Source organism: Nothobranchius furzeri, chromosome 14 (genome assembly GCF_043380555.1).
Source record: "Nothobranchius furzeri strain GRZ-AD chromosome 14, NfurGRZ-RIMD1, whole genome shotgun sequence".
NCBI classification, from domain to species: Eukaryota; Metazoa; Chordata; class Actinopteri; order Cyprinodontiformes; family Nothobranchiidae; genus Nothobranchius; species Nothobranchius furzeri.
The window spans coordinates 346,360-370,059 of NC_091754.1; the positions used below are offsets into that span (position 1 = coordinate 346,360).

A 23,700-nucleotide genomic window follows, 5' to 3' on the forward strand; every position below is an offset into this window, starting at 1 on the left:
TGATGCACATTTTACGCATTTGGAGAGGTGGACTGGATGCTTTGCTTTTACTGAAAGATGGTCCACTTAACACACGGGTGTAGACTACATATTAATGACAAATGAATGAAAATTAAATTGGGAGTTTTTACTTCATATTTTATAAATTAAAACGACGGGGGAACACATTTATGACGTCTTTTTAAACAAAATTTTCCAGCGCGACCTGCCTGCTTCACTTAAGTCACTGCTTATTAAGGTCCGTCCAAATTACCGTGGCCCACCCAAAAATGAGAACCTGGCGCCGCGCCTGTTATAAACCTCTGCAAATTGTTGTTCTTCACTTTATCAAACTCAGACTTTGTACAGCTAATGTCAAGATGTAAAATTATGAATTCAGTCGAGCTCTTCCGTCCCTCCCTCTCCTGCTCTCCTGGAAACCCGACATCGGCTGTCAGAAGCGGGAGGTGAAGAAGGAGATGAGGCAAACAGAGTGAGTGTGACGTAACGAAACCAGACTGGTGTGGAGGTGAGAAAACAGCTCTATAAGTGTGGGTGTTGCATGATCTCAATAAGAAAAGTGTGGGTGTTGCATCCCCCCCATCCCCCATGGGTGCGACGCCCATGCGAGCGACCGGTACCGGCTGCTGTCACTTGTTGTGAGCAGCTCTCTGCTGTCTGAGGGTAGGCCCCGCCCACAACGCTGCGGCTGCTGCAGTGTTTTCTTTACTGTGGGAAACGGGTAATAATGGCTCTTTGATGGGAACAGGTTGCTGACCCCTGGTATAAGATCTGAGCTGGTAAAACAAAAATCCTCATCAGCAGGCTTTTTTCAAAGTGGGGGGGACACAGCTGCCAATCACAAATGTTGCCGGGGACATGTCCCCGGCGTCCCCGGTTAAAATGACGCCTTTGGTGACAACCCTACCATACATCAAAGGCATAACATAAAAAATAAGAGCAACAATGAAAACACAACATAAACACACCAACAAAACCATACGCAACAGTTAGAAACAGACTAGTGCACCCAAAAGACAAGATACCAGCTGGACTTAAATGTGGAGTCATTTACGACATCCCATGCAAACTCTGCAATAAAACATACGTAGGAGAAACCGGACGCCAACTCAACACACGAACAATAGAACATAGAAAGGAGTGCGAGAAAGAAACAAGTCGAAGACACACAAGAGCAGCAAAAGAAGAAGCAGAAAGCACAATAAAGAAGTCAGCCGTAACAGATCACTGCACAAGAGAAAACATGTAATGGACTGGGACAACACAAGGATCATAAACACCGAACAACAGAAATACAAAAGATGGATTAAAGAAGCTGTCGAGATAAGGAGACGTGGATGTGGGACCATGAACAGAGACGATGGGTTCTAAACATTGGATTGTGCATGGGACTGCATCGTCGGAGAGGGGAGAGCGGGCAGCGGAGGGTGACGACGTCCTCTGCTGCCCGCGGATAAACGGAGAAGGAAGTGACGCGCCACCATCAGCGTCAGCTCTGAGGATGTTTTGCAGTCGGCAAACGAAACTGTCAGCAAGGTGAAGAAAAACCTTTCCTGTGTTTTAAAAAGGACCAAAAATGGAATTAGAAACTAAACACAGTAAGAACTTACCAAAGACCTTGTATGCCATTTCTTTTAAAGTCCATCGGTAGCTACACCTGGATGTTGGTGTCAAAAAGAAATCCTGTAGATGTTTCCAGCTTGCTTTTGGCCCAATCATAGTTGTATTTTCCTTAAAAGGTGTCAGACAGCAGGATGTTTTGCACCCAGAGCTGTTAGACGCATCCCTGAGTCTGATAATCATCTGGTCTTCTTTCACAGCCAGACCCACTCCTTTCAGTAAAACATATTAATGACATGTTTAAAGTGTTTTATACCTCAGATGGTGGCCCAGCACAAGAAGGAACATTTTCTATCGTCCACTTTGAACTGAATTTTTGAGCTCACTCATATTTTCCTTAGATAATTTGTGGTTACCTGCTGCTGCCCCAAATGATGCACGGAAATTGTACAAAATAGCTCTCCTTATGTGTTTTTTTTTCTTTCAAAACACTTGATTCTGAGAAACTATTCAAAGAGTGCAATCGCATGCATATATTTACATAAATAAATTTAAGCGTCCAACAATAAATATGACTGAGCGGATGAACTAATGAATGGAAAGACAAAAACAAAAACGATTCATTTAAAACAATATTGTGGTCTCTGTTATTATTTTTGATTTTTGTTTGTTTAAATAACATTTCCAGAACCAAGAATATGGACCAGTAAACAAAAATTCTTTAGAACTCCTGATGTCTAAATAGGGCTGGAGAGATCAGCCATCTCATTATTGGGCATAAACACTTCCTGGATTAGTTTGTGTTAATTAGGTTAAAGTTTGACTAAACTGGAACAACTTGTCTCCAAAAACATCTGAGAAATGAGATAAAATACATTCTAACGCCATAAATGCCTTCAACAAGCTGAACGCTCTCAGTGGATAACAAACGATGTGGTTTGGAATCTAATTTCATTTCCAGTGAAACAATTTTCTTTATGACTGAATTCTTAAAAGATGACCTCCAGAACTCGTGTGTGTGTGGTGGTGGTGGTGGAGGGGGGGGGGGGGGGGGTGCTTCATATGAAATTACAATGAAAGCAAAAAAAGCAAAATGAGACTCATTCTTGTATCCTGAATGCCCGAAGCCACGTCTGAACTCTCTGATCACATCCCTGCCCTAAAAAACAATAATGCATTAAATGTGTCAGAATGTAAAACCACCAGTTATTATTTCAACAAGGCCCTGAAGGTGTTTAGTGCATTTAGCAACATGTGATGCAGTAAAGTAAAAGAAAATGACAAACTAAGATAAGGATTATTTATGACAATTACTTGTGATTTAGCAAAAAATGTTTGCTGGTCGAGCTGTTTTGAAAAACCCAGAGAAAGATTTAGGCAGGTAGAGTGATTCCTGTTTGTTCCAACAACACGATTACTCGTCTTCTTCTGCTCTTCCACACCTGGATCATAGGGGCAGCAGTCTCCTGGAGGATCCTGAGACGATCCCAACCAGGCCCAGATTTAACCCTGCCCTCCAGATTTTCCTGGGTAGATTATGGGGCCTCCTCACAGAAAAAAACATGTTCAAATCACCTCCCTCCAGGAGTTATTCCGACCACACGCCTGAACCACATCTGGATCCTTGAGTCGATGAGGAACAGCAGCATCTTGAAGGTTTTGCCCGCCACTCTGGAGAGTAAACTCATCTGGCTGCTTGTTTTTGTGATCTTTTTCTTTGATCATTATTCAAAGCTCATGACTGTAGCTGAGGGTTGGAGCGCTGTTCCTAGCAATCAGCTTGGCTGCAGAAATGGGATGGATCCATCTTTTTCTGGTTGAGAACCAAAGTCTCGGATTTGTTGGTGCTTAATGGGCCAGTCCGGTTGCCAGGCCACCAGGAAATGTTCCGGTGCTACCGATAGCCAGGTTCACTGGTGGCGTGCATGCTTCCAAAGCTGCTTTCTTCATGACCCATGATGCTTTGCTGGGAATCTGGGGTTATATTATGAAATGGATGGAATTCACTTGGATGAAGGCGGGATTTCATCCAATCGCAATGACTTATTTCCAGGTTTGTATAATGTCCCAAAAAAAAATTACTTTTCAGGGCAAATGGCATCTCCACATGCACCCACAGCGTCATACAGGTCCTTTAAAGCTTTTGGTGATATTGTACATGACTTTTTGTATTTTCATGCTTTTAAATGTCTAAAATACAGATATTTTTCTGCTCCATTCTGCACTTGTTAGTTGTAATTACAGTGGTGTGAAAAACTATTTGCCCCCTTCCTGATTTCTTATTCTTTTGCATGTTTGTCACACAAAATGTTTCTGATCATCAAACACATTTAACCATTAGTCAAAGATAACACAAGTAAACACAAAATGCTGTTTTGAAATGACGGTTTTTATTATTTAGGGAGAGAACTAAATCCAAACCTACATTGCCCTGTGTGAAAAAGTAATTGCCCCCTGAACCCAATAACTGGTTGGGCCTCCCTTAGCAGCAATAACTGCAATCAAGCGTTTTCGATAACTTGCTATGAGTCTTTTACAGCGCTCTGGAGTAATGTTGGCCCACTCCTCTTTGCAGAATTGTTGTAATTCAGCTTTATTTGAGCGTTTACTAGCATGAACCACCTTTTTAAGGTCATGCCATAGCATCTCAATAGGATTCAGGTCAGGACTTTGACTAGACCACTCCAAAGTCTTCATTTTGTTGTTCTTCAGCCATTCAGAGGTGGATTTGCTGGTGTGTTTTGGGTCATTGTCCTGCTGCAGCACCCAAGATCGCTTCAGCTTTAAGCCGGGCGTACACTGTGCGACTTTTTCACTCGTAGCACTCAGCTTCAGCTCAAGCTGTACGACTTCCTCGCAGGGCAGATCTCACGAGTCATGCCCTCACACTGTGCGACCCAGTTCTCGGATGCGATCTGACTGCTCACACTGTACGTCTGGTAGCAACACGTCGGCCCTAAAAAATATGCTAAAAATAGCAGTTTTTACTCAACACGTCAGACTTTTTTGTTTTGCCTGTCGTCCTTCGGGAGTGCTGCAGGGGGACACACAGGGATTTACGCGGGTTGGATGAGGAAAACGAAATAAAGAAAGTAAATCTGTGCTTTGTGATCAGTTTAATTTGACATGAACACGACAAACACGCTTTCTTGACAATCTTTGTGAGTAAAAAAAAAAACGTGTAGAAACAAAAACAAACAGCGTGTCATTAGGGAAATAGCGGGCGAGCGGTGTTGATGCAGGATTGCGCATGCACCGTGAGCGGTTCTGATACTTTTTGGGTCGCAGCTGCTCGCAGCGCCGCTTCAACAGTGCGATACCCTCACGAGGGACGAGCAAAATATCAAACACTCCAGAAGTTTGTGCGAGCTCACGATGGCTGATCGGTAGCTGGTCACGTGGTGTTAATCGCCTCTCGCAACCCCCTGTACACTACACGACGCTCGGCACAAAACTCGCCGTGGATTCTCCCACGAGTGGAAAATCGGCTCAAGAAAGTGAAAAAGTTGCACAGTGTACGCCCGGCTTTAGTTGACGAACAGATGGCCGGACATTCTCCTTCAGGATGTTTTGGTAGACAGTAGAATTCATGGTTCCATTTATCACAGCAAGCCTGCCAGTTCCTGAAGCAGCAAAACAACCCCAGACCATCACACTACCACCACCATGTTTTACTTTTGGTATGATGTTCTTTGTCCGAAATGCTGTGTTGCTTCTACGCCAGATGTAACGGGACATTTGCCTTCCAAAAAGTCAAACTTTTGTCTCATCAATCCACAAGGTATTTTCCCAAAAGTCTGGGCAATCAATGAGATGTTTCTTAGCTAAAGTAAGATGAGCCCTAATGTTCTTTATGCTTAACAGTGGTTTGTGTCTTGGAAATCTGCCATGCAGGCCATATTTGCCCAGTCTCTTTCTGATGGTGGAGTCGTGAACACTGACCTTAATTGAGGCACTTGAGGCTTGCAGTTCTTTAGAAGTTGTCCTGGGGTCTTTTGTGACCTCTTGGATGAGTTGTCTCTGCGCTCTTGGGGTAATTTTGGTCGGCCGCCCACTCCTGGGAAGGTTCACCATTGTTCCATGTTGTTGCCATTTGTGGCTAATGGCTCTCACTGTGGTTCGCCGGAGTCCCAAAGCTTTAGAAATGCCTTTATAACCTTTACCAGCCTGATAGATCTCAGTTACTTTTGTTCTCATTTGTTCTTGAATTTCTTTGGATCTTGGCATGATGCCTAGCTTCTGAGGTGCTTTTGGTCTACTTCTCTGTGTCAGGCAGCTCATATTTAAGTGATTTCTTGATTGAAACAGGAGTGGCAGTAATCAGGCTTGGGGGTGGCTACAGAAATTGAACTCAGGTGTGAAACACCACAGCTGGGTTATTTATTTATTTATTTTTACCGTGTCCTGTCTGGCTGTGAAGCAAGCAGAATTGATGTCTGAATGCTGGTAACAAACCTTACAGATTTACTCTCAGGTGGAGCATCAAAGCGTCTGCTTTTAATGTCACGCCTGATACTTAAAACTTTATTGTTATTGTTGTTGAATGCTTTGTAATTCCGACCAGACACGGAGACAGAGGTGAAAGAGAAAGGAAAAGAAAAGGTGGGGAGAGGGGAGGGGGGGGGGGGGGGGGGCAGAAAAATAAACAATGAACAAGAGTCTGCTTCTAGACCTGCAGAAAAAAAAACAAAAAAAAGCAAAAGGACAAAAAAAAGGGACACAACAACAATACAACAAGATCTAGCTATCACTGCGTCAACTTGATGAAAAAATATACTATCAACATTGCTTAACTGCAGAATCACGATAATAAATCACAGTGCATTAAGTGCCCACAATAGTCTTAAGACCTGTGTTTAACGTACCCAAGCCCTTACTTTTGAGAGCACCATGTGAGCACCTGTGTGTGTACACGCGCTTGTTTATGTAAGGTTTCTCTATAGGAGCGTCCAACAGAGAGTGTGAGAGACCACAGATCCGCCCCCCCAAAGATGCGCAGGAGACGGGGGGAGCTCCAAGTCCCAGAGATCCAGGTGCTGCCCCAGAACACAGGAACCCCAAGGAGACTGCAACCAGAAAGGCCCCCGCCCCCCTCGAGAGGCACAGAGGATCGCCCCGGGGGGCCACAACCAGCAGCCGGCAGAGTCCCGGGAGATATCAGCAGCAAGCCCGCAGGCCCGCCCGCAGCCTCCCACCCCCTAGCCAGCCGAGCCCGGGACCCAGCGACCTGGGACCCAGCAGAGCCCAGGGACCCAGACCCCACCAGGCAGTCACCGGGATCGATCAGGCAGATGCCAAAATCTTAAACCCCCCTGACCCGGGAGCCACGAACACTCAGGCAGACCAAGGCACAACCCCTCACACCAGGTGTGGCAGGGGGAGGGGGGACGAAGATCTATATCATCAAGAGAAGTTCCAGGAGAGGGGAGGAGTCAAAGGCCCCACCTGACATATACAGTCATACACAAACACAGTCACACACTCCCTCCCTCATGCTCACACATGCACATACAACCCAAGACTTACAAAAATGCACGCCGGACACCCACTCATGCTCCCCATACACACCCTATTCACTCTGGTCCCGGTACTGCTGCACATGGGGTACAACCATCACCGGTTACCAGAGTTTGACCCTTTCTGCTGGGGTGCTGATGAGCAGGCTCCCCCGCCCAACGCTAAGCACAGCAACCTACCACCCCAGACCCCAACCAGACGGCCAGATCTCCCTCCTAGCCTCCAGCCCCAGGAAGCCAAGCAACAACAGAGGTGGCTAAGACCCCTAGTCTCCCTCTGCCTGCTCCAATATAGTGTTGTGTGATCATGAGGTGTATTCCATGGCTGTGGTGAGTGGGCAGTGCGGGCATCATCCGGCCTATGCCAGCTGATGCCACCGCACCACCCCACTTACACCCTCAGCCATCAGTGTCTAAGTGCGGTTTAAAATTGGAAGTGGGCACCGGTACCCAGGAGGAGGCTGAGATATCTCCTTGCCAAATGCTGTTGAATGTGCTCACTCCCAAGGCCCTAAGTGTGTGTTTGTGTGGAATGTCGTCAGTGGAAGTGTATGAGGTGCAAATAAAATTGGGGGGCAGGTTGCCACAGGAATGCAGAAATGGGGTCCATACCCGCACTGCCTGACTTGCCCACCCCCCAAGGTCCTATGTGTATGTTTGTGTGATGATGTGAGGGAGCAGGAGGAGAGAAATATGCGGGGATGGGGATGAATGGCTGGTTGGGCTTAGCCCTCCAGGGAGCCAGCTCCCCTACTGGCCCCAATAGGCACCTCCGTTGTCAAACTGCCACCCAGGGCATGGAGACCCCAGCCCATCATGCCAGGGCCCAAAGCAGCAGCATTACAAAGCCCTACGGAGTCCGAGGGCACCAACCCAGCCCCACCCCAGCATTTGCATATCTATGCCCATCCCTGCATTTGCACAACTTCCAGAATATATAAGACATGGGACATCCAGGTAAGGTTGGGTCCTCCCCCTCCTGGACCTCCCCCTCCCCTGTGATGGAACGGCAGAGGAGCCAAGGTCTACCTGAGGCCCCTGAACCCGGGCCAGGCACTGCTGCGTGTTCCTGCCTTCTTCCCGACAGCATACATGTCAGGACCCGACCCCCAAGGCCCTGCCCAGATCCCCACACGGGGCCGGCCACCCCCAAACCCCGAGCCCCCAGGCCCCCACCCAGACCCGCCCAGGGGTATTGCAGCCGCCAGGCAGTGACCCATGGCCGCCGCCAAGACCCCCAAGGGGCCCCACTCACAACCGCCAGTAGTCCACCCCCCGAGGCAACCCAAGCACCTCCAGAGGGGGGCAACGGCCCCCCCAGTCCCAGACACCCCCAGTGAACCCACCTCCAGGGAACATCCGGATACTCCAAACTCCCCCCCCCCCCCCCCCCCACACACACACACACCATCCCGCAGGACAACATCAACGGCCCCCCACCCTCGCTATGTAATGGAACCGATCAAAGGAGCCCAGAGAGATTCATCTGAAGTGGAAGCAGAGGCTATATCAAGTGCAATATGATCTAACAAAAGATTTCTTTACTGGTTAATGTAGAGAGTTTCTCTATTTTCCAATTCAAGAGGATAGTTTTCTTAGCGATGCATATGGCAGTCAGAACCACATGAACCACAGATGTTTCAATCGGGACATCGTCCAGGTTTCCCAGTAGACAAAGGGAGGGGGTGGTTGGGATTTGACATTTCAGAGACTTTGACAGATCTTCACATACTCTACCCCAAAATTCCTGGACAGGTGGACAGGACCACAGTGCATGAATGTAATTGTCAGGAATGTTGTTTGTGCAGTGTGTACAGGTGTCAGACGACACAAACCCCATCTTGAACATCCGATGACCTGTATAGTGTACTCTGTGTAGAATTTTGTACTGGATTAATTGTAAATTGGGGTGTCTGATCATTTTAAAAGTTTTTAAACAAGTTTGGGACCAGAAGTTCTGGTCAAAGCTGACTGATAAATCCACCTCCCATTTTTCAATAGGGATTACTATTCTATCATCTATTTTGGACAGTGTCTTATATACTTTAGACAGTAGTTTGGGGGGTTTGAGATTATAGAAGTCTAATACCCTTGGTGGTGTTTGTAATTCTATTTTATTGAGCTTAAATTTTTGTTTGACTACAGATTTAATTTGGTGATATTCTAAAAAGCTATTCTTATCCATTCCAAATTGGGAGACTATTCTATTAAATGGGATGAATTCCAATCCTTCATATATGTGTTCCAGGTATAGGATTCCTTTATTTTTCCAGTCCGGAAGGTTCATCATTTAATTATTTTGCAAAATATCAGGATTATTCCAGATAGGTGTGCGTCTGCATGGTACTAGTGAAGACTCGGTCATTTTAAGATACTCCCACCATGCTGTCAGAGAGGTGCTGATACTAATACTTTTGAAGCCTTCATGTTTTCTTATGCTTGATCTAATAAATGGTAAGTCTGAAAGCTCTATCGTATTGCAAAGTGTCTGTTCTATATCTAACCAGGACTCATCTAGTGGGTTATCTTGCAACCATCTTGGTATATATTGCAGCCTGTTGGCCAAGAAATAATAATAAAAGTTAGGTAGATCCAGTCCTCCTCTGTCTTCGGTTTTCTGAAGCATTTTTAAGCTAATTCGTGGTTTATCCTGCCAAAGGAATTTGGTAATTGAGGAGTCCAGAGATTTAAACCAGTCAGCTGGTGGTTTGTTTGGTATCATTGAAAATAAGTAATTTATTCTGGGTAAGACCATCATTTTAATGGTAGCAACTCTGCCCATGAGTGATATTGGTAAGGATTTCCATCTTGCAAGATCAGCTTCCACTTTCTTTAAAAGTGGGATGTAGTTTAGTTTGGTTAGATCTGCTAACTTGGGAGAGACATTAATTCCCAGGTATGTGATATTCCCTGACTCCAATTGTGTATTAATTAAATTGACAAAAGAGAAATTAATTGGTACAACTGTGGATTTTAACCAGTTTATAGAGTAATCTGAAACTTTTGAAAAAAGAGTTTATCAGTTCTATTGAATGAGAGAGAGACGATTGAGAATTCTGGAGAAAGAGTAAAACATCATCTGCATAAAGACTGATCTTATGTTCTATTTTCTTACACTTTATCCGTTTAATATCTGTTGTTTGTCTAATTGCTGCCGCTAGTGGTTCGATAACAATAGCAAACAGTGAGGAGGACAGTGGGCATCCCTGCCTGGTCCCCCTCTGAAGACAGAAGCTAGCTGATATTTGCTCGTTCATCCTGACACGTGCAGTTGGCGAACTGTATAATGTTTGTAGCCAGTTTATGAAGAAGTTCCCAAAGCCATATTTATGTAAAGTTGCAAATAAGAACTTCCAGTTAACTCTATCAAAGGCCTTTTCTGCATCTAAAGATAATATACTAGTTTCTATGTTTCTACTGTAAGAGAAATCTATAAAATTAAGTAATCTACGTGAGTTTGTGGATGACTGTCTACCCTTAATGAAACCAATTTGGTCAGGGTGTATTATGAAGGGGGTTACCTTTTCTAATCTTTTTGCCAGGGCTTTACAAATTATTTTGAGATCAACATTAATAAGGGAAATTGGGCGATAGCTGGTAGGAAATGCAGGGTCTTTGCCTGGTTTTAACAAGAGACTAATATTGGCTGAGTTCATGTTTGGCTGTAATCTGCCGCTCTCTTCGATTTCCCTCACCATTCTGAAAAATATTGGAGCCAGAATCATCCAGAATTCTTTGTAGAACTCTACTGGGAACCCGTATGGGCCTGGAGCTTTCCTATTCGTCATGGATTTAAGGGCTCCCTGGAGCTCCGCTGATGTTAGTGGCGAGTCCAGGACTGTAACTTGGCTGTCTGATAATTTAGGAAGTGTTATCCTGTCAAGGAACTCATCGATCTCATGATCTGAAGGGTTTATCCGTGGTGAGTACAAAGTTTGGTAAAAGTCTCTGAAAGTGTTGTTTATGCTTTCAGGGTCATAAACTATATTCCCGGTTGAGTCTTTAACAGCAGATATGGTAGTTTTCTCTTTATTTATTTTTAATTGGCTAGCCAAAAATTTACCTGATTTATTACTATGTTCAAAGTTTTCTATTCGTAGTCTTCGTGCTACAAATGGTGTCTTTTTGTCAATAATTCCATGAAGTTCTAATTTAGCTTTACGTAATTTGCTCATTAACTCTTCTTCAGTGGATGCCTCTAAAGACTTAATGATTTCTTCTAACTCCTGAATACGTTTGTTTTCCGTTTTTTTCTTATGTGATGAGAAAGAGATTATTTTACCTCTCATCACTGCCTTTCCTGCCTCCCAGAGAATAGATGCTGATATTCCAGGCAGGTCATTATGTTCTAAATATAAAGCCCATTCCTTTAAAAAAAAATCTATAAAACCTTCATCTTTGAGCAGTGATGTATTTAACCTCCAGTTTTTGCTTGGTGGGATTGTCTTCTTTTTTGCCAGAGTTAAAGAAACCGGAGCATGGTCACTGACAACTATGGGGTGTATCTCAGTGTCTGAAATGTCAGCCAACAATGAGCTGCTGACTAGAAAATAATCCAAACGTGAATGAGAGTGCTGGACGTGTGAGAAAAAAGTATACTCTCTACGGTTAGGATGAAGAGATCGCCATGCATCACAAAGCCCATAATCACTCATGTACTGTTTAACTATATTAGTGGATTGCCAATTGCGCTGAGTCCCAGCTGTACTGAGCCTGTCTGTTAAGGAATTCATCCAAAAATTAAAATCACCTCCAAGTATAAGTGGACAGTCCAAGTGTTCGGAGAGTACAGAGAAAAAATTATGAAAGAATGGAGGGTCATCAATATTTGGACAGTAAATGCTGACAATACATAAGCTTTGGTTCTGTACAGATATTTTTAACATTATAAATCTGCCCTCTGGATCAGAGACTGTGTCCAATACTGTGAAATTGATGTTTTTGTGTATTAAAATAGCTACACCTCTTTGCCTAGAGTTATAGCTGTCATGATCCGCCCCAGCCTCCCTGACTGTGTCTCTCCTGCCCTGATTAGCCTAATTGTTCTCACCTGTCCCTGATTACTCTGCCCATGTGTTCCTGATTCCCTTGTGTATTTATACCTCCCTCCTTGTTGCCTTCTTTGTCGGTTCATTGTCGTTTGTGCATGTTCGTTCGTCCTGTTGTTCCCAGTCTACAATTAAACATCTTTTTATTTTTTCATCCGTCTGCCTGATCTTCTGCCTCCTGAAACCCACCACCACACATGGTCTGCCATCTCCACCCGCAGAACATGACAGAATGAACCGACCAAACCTGGACCTATGGTGAGCTAACACCTGCTTCTGGAGGATTATTTTTTCTTTTTTTTCCCTTTCAGCAGAGGGTGATTTCTGGCCTGGAGTTTTGTGTTCGGCGCATCCTACCTGTTCTCGGGGTGGTCGAAGTCCTCTGGGAGATCCTGGCGCATCCCACTTTGTCTTCAGGGTGGTCAGGGTCATTCACCTCCTGCTGTTTTTGCCCCGTCCCGTTCTTCTCCTGGAAGCCGCGGATCCTGGAGCCTCAAGGGAATTACACCCCCTACGCACGCCATTGTCCTCCGGTGTGGTAGGGCTGGTCTCCCCGCTCTTCTCTGGCTTCTCTTCACCCGAGCCTCCGCCGATGGACCCAGCAGATCGGGATGTGCACCTGCTCTGATTGGATGTCGAGTACCTGCCGCCGAGCTGGGCTTCCAAGTGTCGCTCCCGCTGCTCAACCATTTCCTGGTCCACGCCTGCAGGTTCTGTGCCTGCAGGTTCTCCACGCGGCAGTTCCTGCTGGGTCCCACGCCTGCTGCTGCAGTTTGTCTCAGTGTTCCTGGTGTCCAGTGTTCCTGGTGTCAAGTGTTCGTGTCTCAAGTAAAGGTGTCAAGTCAAGTCTTCGTGTCTCAAGTCCAGTCAAGTCTTCGTGAGTCAAGTCAAGTCTTCGTGACTCAAGTCAAGTCAAGTCTTCGTGTCTCAAGTCTTCGTGAGTCAAGTCTTGAGTCAAGTCTTGAGTCAAGTCAAGTCTTTGTGAGTCAGGTCAAGTCTTTGTGAGTCAAGTCAAGTCTTTGTGAGTCAAGTCAAGTCTTCGTGAGTCAAGTCAAGTCTTCGTGAGTCAAGTCAAGTCTTTGTGAGTCAAGTCAAGTCTTTGTGAGTCAAGTCAAGTCTTCGTGAGTCAAGTCAAGTCTTCGTGAGTCCAAGTCAAGTCTTTGTGAGTCCAAGTCAAGTCTTCGTGAGTCCAAGTCAAGTCTTCGTGAGTCCCAGTCAAGTGTTCGAGTCCCAGTCAAGTGTTTGAGTCCCAGTCAAGTGTTTGAGTCCCAGTCAAGTCTTTGAGTCCCTGTGCCAAGTCTTTGAGTCCCTGTGCCAAGTCTTTGAGTCCCTGTGCCAAGTCTTTGAGTCCCTGTTCCAAGTCTTCGAGTCCGAGTTTCCCAGTCTGAGCTCAAGAGACCCTTTGTAAGACGGAGTGCCGCCTGATCTGAGAGGCCCCTGCTCCGCGTCCCTGGTCTGAGTTCGTGGAAACGTCTCATAAGACGGAGTGCCGCCTGATCTTAGAGGCCCCTGCTCCGCAGCCCCGGACTGTGTTTGTTCCCTGGTCTCGTCTTCTGTGTTCCCTGGTCATGTGTGCCCTAGTCTGGTCTTCGTTCGTCCCTGTGTCTCCTGTGCTCTGTGGCTTATGGGCGTCTGGTATCTGCCCCTTAAGGGGGGGGGGGGGGGGGGTACTGTCATGATCCGCCCCGGCCTCCCTGACTGTGTCTCTCCTGCCCTGATTAGCCTAACTGTTCTCACCTGTCCCTGATTACTCTGCCCATGTGTTCCTGATTCCCTTGTGTATTTATACCTCCCTCCTTGTTGCTTTGTCGGTTCATTGTCGTTTGTGCATGTTCGTTCGTCCTGTTGTTCCCAGTCTACAATTAAACATCTTTTTATTTTTTCATCCGTCTGCCTGATCTTCTGCCTCCTGAAACCCACCACCACACATGGTCTGCCTTCTCCACCCACAGAACATGACAATAGCAGGCAGAGAACATGCTGGGAAACTCAGGTGTTTTAAGTTCATCTGCGGATGTGGTAGATCTATGAGTCTCTTGTAATAATATTACGTCTGCTTGCACTCTCTTTAGCTGATCAAAAATCTTTAATCTTTTCTCTATGGAGCCAGCTCCATGTACGTTCCATGAGACAAATCTTAGTGCACCCATAGATGTGTGTGTGAGTAGCTAAAATAAGACGCCTTCATGTGTATAAGATGGAATAAGTATCTAAATGAATAAAATAGTATGTTAATAACAGAAAAGTAAATAATAATAATACTAATAATAAAGATCCAACAGTGTTTGTGGTTGTATTATTTGATGCATAAATTATGATATTGTGCTGTGAATTTAATTTATCTGAGTGTGTGTGTGTGTGCGTGTGTGCGTGTCTGACACAGTGTTGGAAAGTTGTGTGGTTGTGCCGTACAGGTGTAAAGGTGCAGAAGCAGGTAAAGAGGAAGGGAAAATACAGATACAGGTTAAAGAAAAAAGAAAAGGTGGTGATGAACAGGTGATCTTATCATCTAGAAAACGGATTTAGCAGCTGTTTAATCCTGACGTGATCAAACCCAGTGAATCCTGATAAGAATGATAAATGTCTGACCTGATGTTGGGCTAATACAGCCAGTCAGTCACTCCTCGCTCCTTGTAAAGTTTATTGTCCACATAAAGCTTATCCACCGAGATGACAGCTCTCTTCCCATCCTGGATAAACTTTTTGCGCAGCGGAAAGAGGACCCAGCGCCGATCCAGAATTTCCTTAGGGAACTGATCATTTACGCTGAAATCTTTCCCTTTGAGCTCTCTTCCGTGACTTTTAACAAGATTCTTCTGCAGAGGCGGTTTTACCATTAGGCATAGGTAGGCGGCCGCATGGGGCCCCCTTGTGTTGGGGGGCCCCCTAGCCCTGACCGCCAGCACCCCTCTGTTAATGCCACAATATTCTTATTACCAACCTGTGGCCGCAGACGGGATTGGACATGCGCACTTCTCATTACCATAATTCCTGAACCGTTCAAGATATCATTAAAATTCCAAAAGTGCTGAAAAGACTAAAAATGGGGCTTTTCGTGCATATACAATACATTACGGTAGCCACCGGGATTCTCTGTCTTGAGCGCACTGAATCACAACAAAGATTGAGAGACGTGCTGAGTTTGTCATCCAAAATGCTCCGTTTCATAACTTTTGAATGGCTCATCAGATCCAGGAAATTCCAACGGTTCCTAAAAGTACATAAAAGCAGCTTTCCAATGATCTATAGCATGAAGCAATCAGAGTTATGGAAATATCGTTACGAGGGGAAATCCTGCTGTACAGCCTGATTGAAACGGAGCGCAGCGCCGCAGTGAAAGCGGATAACGGAACGGGGAAGCTAATTAGCATAAAAACCAGCATGAAATTATGGAAATGCCTCAAAGAAAATCAACACGATCTATTAGGTGTCCCAGAAGGCTTATATCTGAAGACAGTGACCACGAAGAAGGACAGATCTCCGGTGAACCAGGATATGAACGTTTGTTCAGTCTTTATTTTTTATTTTTTTATTTTAACAACCCTCAACTATTTGCTGATTGTAAGATTCAGCATCATTCCAGCATTATTTATCTTTTTACAATAAATAATTATTTTTGCTAAAGCAAAAGTTTTTGGTATAGCAGCACAGTGTGCCAGAGAAGCACCCCATGGCGGTGTGAGGTGTGCAGGACTCTGCCTGCAGCTGGAGAGAAGCTGCTTCAAGGTCTACCACATCAAATAAAAACGTCTGAAAGTTTACAAAAATAAATGGTCTTAAAAACTGCTACAAGACACCAAGGTTCACACTTTTTTAAGAATAGATGCATTTCAGTTCAAAGTTTAAATTGTTTGCCCAGTCATTTTGAAGTTCCTGTTCAGTAATAACTGTAAAAAATTCAAATCCGTTTTTTGCTTTTTTCAATTTTAAGCTGATTTTTTAAAGGCTGTAATAGAAATACATTCTAAATAGAAGAAGAAGAAGAAGAAGAAGAAGAAGATATCATTTCTATAGCGCCTGTCAAGATAAAAATCACGAGGCGCTTCACAAAAACAAAAAATGTAAATATAAAAAAGCATTCAGAAAATGTTTAAAAATATATTTAAAATGAGCAAATATAGACAATTGTGATTTAAAAAAATGTAAAGAAAGAGAGAGAGTGAATAGGAAAGAGGGAAACCAGTGGATCCTGAGGAAGGTGGAATAGGTGGGGAGAGCAGAATAAAGAGAGAGAGGTGAAGAAGGTCATACAAAAGCCAGCTTGAACAAGTGAGTCTTCAGCTGCTTTTTAAAGGAGACCACTGAGTCCACTGATCTCAGGCTCAGGGGGAGAGAGGTCCAGAGTCTGGGGGCCACAGCAGCAAATGATCTGTCACCTTTGGTCTTTAGCCTGGTGCTGCAAAACCAGTAGGCTTTGATCACTGGACCTCAGGGACCTGCTGGGGGTGTAGGGACTAAGAAGATCACCAATGTAAGATGGTGCTTGTCCATTTAAGGCCCTATAGACCAGAACCAGGGTTAAGAAATGAATCCTAAAGTTGACTGGCAGCCAGTGAAGCTGGAGGAGAAGTGGCTTCACGTTTCTTTTCGTGAAATGTTATAGTGGTTTGGAAATACAAACCATACACTGAAAGCTGAGGTTGTTCTGAAAAAAGGAGAAGAGTTAAGCCTGGTTTATGCTTCTCCGTCTGCGTCAGTGCGGAGACACGCAACGCCATTATCCGTCCTTGCGTAGGGCTCCGGCAGGCATGCAAGTACGTACGGAGTCGATCCCACTTTTTTAAACATCCGTCGAATGAGACGGATTACGCAGGCTTGTGATTGGTCAGGACGCCGCTGTTTCTTACAGCGCCGCCATTGCAAAGAGAGCCGAGGATAACTAGCGGCAGACACGGAGAAGCTTGAAGACTACCTCGCGAAAAAACTCTAAAAATATGAACGTTTCATCCTCCCGTGACTGGAGGAGTGAAAAGATGCGCAGCAAGTGTTTTATTTGTGGACGGAAATGACAGGAAACGTGGGTTTAGAGGTGGGGAGCGCATGAAGCGGTGGGAGAATGAGAGACAAATATGTCCGTGTTAAAAGTCTCTCATATACACAAAAACACAATATAAACACACCATCTTGGACCGATACATGACAGGATACCACAGAACAGCGCTACGCCCTCTGTTGTCCTGCCGGGGAATTGCTTTGCAACACTCTCCAGGAGACGGAGAAGTAAAAGAGCAAAACGCTTCCGTCAATCCGTGCGTGTCTGTCCCTTGCGGAGCTGACGGAGAAGCATAAACCAGGCTTTACACACACTTTGCACTTTTTATTACAATTTTACAGCCATAAGATTAAAAAAAAATACCAGGCGGCCCTGTTATAATTATGGTCATAAGAGGGTTATTAAGACTGCGATGCACAAACAGGAAGTGATTGGTAGTCATTCCACTCCAATCCAGTTGGTGGCAGTAATGCACCAAATTGTTGTTTGCCAAGTGCCATAAGACCACAAATAAGAATAAGAAGAGAGGCGGGAGCATTCGTAACAAACTCAAAGCGATAGTCAAAACATCAAGCATGACATGAAGTTATCCTAGTCGATTCATAAAAGCTTTTATCTTCACTTCTGAAAGTGACGTTGTTTTTCGATGTAAACATCAAAAGGAAGCAGAAAGGAAAGACAATGGAAAATGTTTAAAGGGAGGAAAACAGACCAAAATGGAAAATAGAAAAAAAATAACTAAGGCTGAAGCACAGGAGCGCTGACAGAAAAAAGAAAGCAGAGCAAATATTGAAAGCACTCAAAGGGCGGGAAATACAGGAAAAAAAGAGGAGGACTAATAAAAAGGGAAAATAACTCATGTCAGAAGAGGGGAGAGTTTCGCAAATCCAGTTAAAGGTAAGATTGTCAAAAATTTAGTGTAAGGGGCCCCATGTCTGTGTTCGCCTTGGGCCCCCAAATTGCTAAATCCGCCCCTGTTCTTCTGCTTAAAATGTTCAAATTTAGCCATGATGGGACGAGGTCTTCTGCTGTCTCCTCTTTTAGCCCCAAGGCGATGTACCCGGTGAAAGGTGATGTTTTTGTCTGTTTATGGGTTATTTTTTAACAAGGGGGCAATTACTTTTTCACACAGGGCAATGTAGGTTTGGATTTTGTTCTCTCCCTAAATAATAAAAACCATCACTTCAAAACTGCATTTTGTGTTTACTAGTGTTATCTTTGACTAATGGTTAAATGTGTTTGATGATCAGAAACATTTTGTGTGACAAACATGCAAAAGAATAAGAAATCAGGAAGGGGCAAATCGTTTTTCACGCCATTGTATATATGTGTTAATATATTCCGTTTTATGCAATAATAACTCATTTTAAATGAATAAACTGTATAACATGGGTGTGATCAGTGGCTGAGAAAGTAAAATATCAAATTTCAGCATTAAAAGCAGTATTATCTAAGGCCCAAAGTACACAACTGCTTGAGAAAATATTATTAATAAAACGAGGAGAAATAATATTTCAGCTTGGATGCAAAACAAAATCCACAGTATGTGCCATGAAATTAATCTGTGAGCTACATTTGCTCAAGGAAATAAGGGCATGAAGCGCTTGTTAAAATACAAACATGCTAATTATTCATTGAAACAGTTGCTAAGATACCAAATTACCAAATTTCACCTTGTTATATAAATTTCTAAATGTATTGTGAATTTAATGATGCCTCGAAGAAAGTTTAATAATCACTCAAGATAATATGAGAATTAAATGTCTCAGGTTACAGTTGAGATTGTATGTTTAAACAGAAAAAAATGTTTTTTTTTAATTCTCAGTAATATGAAGGCAGATAAATGTATAAATGATCACAAAGTAACTGGAAAGTGAAACATAATTGAGCTCATTTGCAAAAGAATAATGAAAAATAAAGACCAATTGTCAGTTTTATGAGAATTGTAATATAAAAAACACTAAAATCAATATTAAGTGCTAATTAATGTTGTTAATAAATGCTTTTTTCATTTTATTTTTAAATTTAATTTTATTTCTGTGATGTTCAGCTTAATTATCCTATAGTCACGGCAGAAAGGATTTGCAGAATAAGCTTTGCAGGCTCTGATATTTGTGGGTGAGGGTGTTTCACTTTAAACGTGCCTGTTTTTATTTAATCTTCCTGTGTAGTTAATATGGTCAGACGGAGCAGAAGCACAAGGTACCTCCCTCATAGGGTTATGACAAGATGCCAGAATCGACTGACTTAGCCCTATCAGTCCAAAGCGGCGCTCTGCAGAGGCAGTCATCTTTGATGTTCATATTTTTCCAAAGGATGGAGCGGTGCTGCAAGTATTAAATTGTCAAAACATGCGTATGTGTGTATGCGCAGGAACGTAAACATGCTCAAAAGGATTTAAGTACAAACGGGAAGGCAGGGAGGCTAATACATCCATGTAGCACAACCCTGAAAGAAAATGTGAGCATTTTCTTTCCTCTTTCTTCCTCCTCACTTTTAAGAAGCGGGGCAGCGTTAGTCACAACAGCACATTCTGGCGGGGGCTCGGATTAGTTTCAACTTGTCACAGAATCCTGTTTTGTGGTTCAAGTGCAAATTGGAAAACTTATACAGAAACTCTAAGAAAGCGTTTCAGCCAAAAGCAGTTGCATCGTTATTAAAGGCGCTGCTGCATGAGCGTTCTGTCACACTTAAAGAGCTAGTCACCCCCAAATCAACTTATTTTTTTCTGATAAACTATATAAATGCATGTCTAATCATGCTGCCGACACGTACAGTCGATAGTTTTGCACTTTAGTGCATTTTAGTTAAAATTTTTATTTTCTGCCTAAAACTGTCAGTGTTGTGCCGTTGTCAGGTAAGAACTCTGCACTGCATTTGAAATTAAATCTGCCATCGCTATTGGCTAAGAGGTACCCTAGAACGTTAGCTGGTACCATATGATGTCACAATGTTGTTGTGAGCCTGTGTGTGTGTGTGTGTGTGTGTGTGTGTGTGTGTGTGTGTGTGTGAGTGTGTGTGTGTGTGTGTGTGTGTGTGTGTGTGTTTGATAGTGGCTCCGCCCTCTTGGTCTGCTAAGCAACAGTATTTGTTGAAATTTTCAAACAGGAAGTGGGAGTAGAATAATGTTCTGGTAGGGGGTGACTTGCTCTTTAAGTGAACAAAGTGTCCCCACAGGCAGCTGGAGAAAGCCCCACCCCTTTTTGGATGTCATAAAGTTGGACTTTACATGACAAAACTGGCATTTTGACATATTTCATGGTGTTCAGACAAGTTTGAGTTTTTCCATCTCACTGCCCAACTGAGAATGAAGGGTCTTTGGAACCATATACTCCATGAAAAACGTTGTAGAAACATAAACATTTGTCTGGGGGACAGATGAGGATCTCAGACTTGTCTTCATTAGGCTGTAGAAAGATCCCAGATATCCAGGTTTCAATAGAGTCTTAGCAGGTGTGTAACAGCTGCAGCTTAGACATCTCATGGGGCTTAAAGGAGATGTAGCTGGGTGTCTTCTGTATAAAGATGGTAGCAGATTCTTTTAAAGATCAACTTTAAACATATTTTTATTACAATTACAGTTGTCTCTAGTAGGAATTAATGCCTTGTAAGATGTACTCATGGGGAAAAAAAGCTCCAGTATGCCTGTTTCAGGAAGTAGAAATGACCCAGAGTGTCAGACGGCAAGGTTTGAGTGTTATTTCTTGATATTTGGACATGTTGCCTGTTATTGGCTAAAAGCAACATGACTCTACCGCTGACTGTTTGCTCTGCAACACTGATATTGTATTTTCACAAAAATGTGAGTTCTGCCATGTGGTGGAGTTGCTAATGCTAACAGTTAGCTTCTACTAGCCGAGACTTTCTCTGCTGTTTCGTTGGATGCTAAACCAACAACAGCCTTCACAGTTGCAAGACAAGATGGGTGAGTCCATGAACGTTAAAGGACTGTGTGACATAGATCTGTCGGGCTTTTCAAATCCAAGAATTTCATCACCTATTTTCTATCAGATCCCAACGCAAGAGATATATATGTAGAAGACTATTTTCATGTTCTGTCTGAATGACAAATTAATAATAATTAAAAGTGGTTTTCCAGTGAAGTTGACCTTTAAATGAGCTCAGGGTGTGCTGAGGGAGCAGATAAAGGAAGAACAATAGAAGCTCCAAATATAGAACCTTGAGGGACACCATGGGTGAGGGAGGTGGAAGAGGACTGAAGCTTGGAAACAGCCACAGAGAAGGAATCCTCAGACAGATAAGGGGAAACCCACTCCAATGCAGTTCCTGATAGGCTGGGTTGGAGTCGGAGCATGCAGAAATAAAGCTGAAGGAGAGATGCTAGATTTAACCTTTGACCTAGTTTTCACAGTTTCCATGAGAGCGAATGGGTAGCTGATGGTGCTAAACAACACTGTGGGATTCCCTTTGCAGTGGGACACCAAGTCAGAAAAATACACAGATGATTCAAATATGTGGTTTCTATGACGACCTTAATGAGCCACTAGCTAAAGCTTTGACATTTCTTGTGATCTTGATCTTCTTTACATCGTTTCAGGTCAGAATGTTGCACAAATTTCTAGAAGCAACTTAATTAACAGAATTTAATCAATGTTTTACAATATTTATTTTTAATTAAAGGCTTGGTCTGTTGCTCCTGTCAGTACACAGGAAACAAAATAACAACATAAAGAAAACAATTACTGGATCGGCTCATTGAAGTTATTTTGTGAGGAATCCTCGCTGTGCAGCGTTTAGAAGGTGCTCTCAGTTAGCATAAAGGAGTTTGAGAGAAGACACTTAGAAAGGAAAAAAGAGCCAGAAGAAAAAAAACATCACAGTAGGGAGCTGTTTATATGTGTTTGGGAGATTTTCTACATGCTGAACTGTTTGTTCTTTTGTTTTCTTTTTTTTTAAATAATATATGACATTTAAATTATATGCTGTTGCAAAACCGTGTGCACAATTATCATGGGATTGAAAGCCGTGTCCAGAGGTTTCCATCAGTTCAAAACAAGAGAATCTGAGCTAAATGCACACTGGTTCTGTTTGGTAGCATCACTGATGAGGACTTTGAGATTTAGTCGACTAAAAATGATTAACACCAAAAAGCATTTTTGTCCAAAAGCCTAAAAACACCTAAATCAACTCTGTCTTGTAGCTCCTCTGGTGCATTTAGCGGTCGAGACCTGCAGCAAATTTTCTGTATTCCTGTTAAAATGATAATATCAGGACTGATGGTTGTGTAAAGGTTTCTAAAATATCCTGGCACATTACAGCATCTCATACAGATTGCTGATGTTTCCTTAAAACCCCTTAAGCCCTAGGGTCCCCCAGGTGGGGGGACCATGTGACGTTAGTTCCTTAACAGGCCCAAAACAACCCTCACACTACAGGTAGTAATAATTCCCATCAAATGAATCAGCAAACCCAGCTCTACAAACTAAACTGTTTTTCCCATTAAATACCATTGTTTACCATTTTTCGAGGAATAGGCTTCAAAATAAGCCTAGGGTTTAAGGGGACAGCTTAAATCTAATTTTTTTTTACCCTTTGATGGTCACCACAGTGGACAGGTACTTTTTTGCTAGTAAGCTGCAGCTGTTGAAGACTTTATTGCATTTGAGCCCCTCCATTTGGACTTCAGTAAGTCAAGCCAACAGATTTCATGTTCAGAACGCACGCTGCCCACTGAGGTGGAAAATATTAGACGTGTTTCCACTGCAAGAACTTCAGGGTAGATTTACAGGAACCTCCCGACTTGCGCGTGTCTCCACCTGACCGAGCTTTCGGGCCGTTTTCAGGAACCTTCGGAGTACCTGCTCTGGAGTCTAAATGGCCCGGTGGAGCAGCTGAGCAGAACCTCCGGTTAACTCACGCTGATTGGTTGCAACTCAGTAGGAAATGACATCAGCAGACGTCCACAACAACCAGCAGCAGTAAAATTATAGGAGTTGCTGGTGAAGCAGAACAGAAGCAAATATAAGCACAGATTGCATTTAAAATCGAACTCCCGACCAGAAAACTCAATGGATTTCCCACACAGCCTTTATTAATGGGGCTTGTCTCACAGAACTCAGAGCTGCTCTTGTCCTCTGACTGGATTAAATTATGATACTTCTATAAAATAAATGTTTTTATTATTATTAATGTTTCTTTGGATGCTGTTTGGGGCTGATCAGTGACATCACTCACTGCCAAAGCAGTATGCTAGCATCTGTGCAAGTTCTGAAAGGGCTGGATTTGAACGAAGACACAACAGCTGAGAGGGCTGGAGCATCCCATCTCCTGGTCAAGTTCCCCATCCCAGGAGCTACCCTGGAGCTCTGGTAATGGAAACATGCCCAGTATTATTTATGACTTTTACACAAAAACACTGACAAAATTGCTGAAAAATCACCTCAAATGAATTAAATTGTGTCGGATTTCCTTCCCAATTTTTTTTTAGTTTTTCTTTTTTATTTCACTTATTATAATTGTATGGGAAAGAAATAAAAAACTAGATAAAATTTGTTTTATGATACAGAAATATTTGATTGACTCATTAGTGACACTTGCATCAATCATCTTCCAGTCAAAAGCT

The 23,700-nt window shown here is 43.3% G+C and overlaps 1 protein-coding gene across 8 annotated transcripts in view; it reads right to left on the reverse strand.

The window, feature by feature from the left end:
- pcbp3 (poly(rC) binding protein 3) overlaps window positions 1-23,700 on the reverse strand; it is a 90,441-nt gene that overhangs the window by 19,089 nt on the left and 47,652 nt on the right. The gene's annotated exons all lie outside the window — the stretch shown is intronic.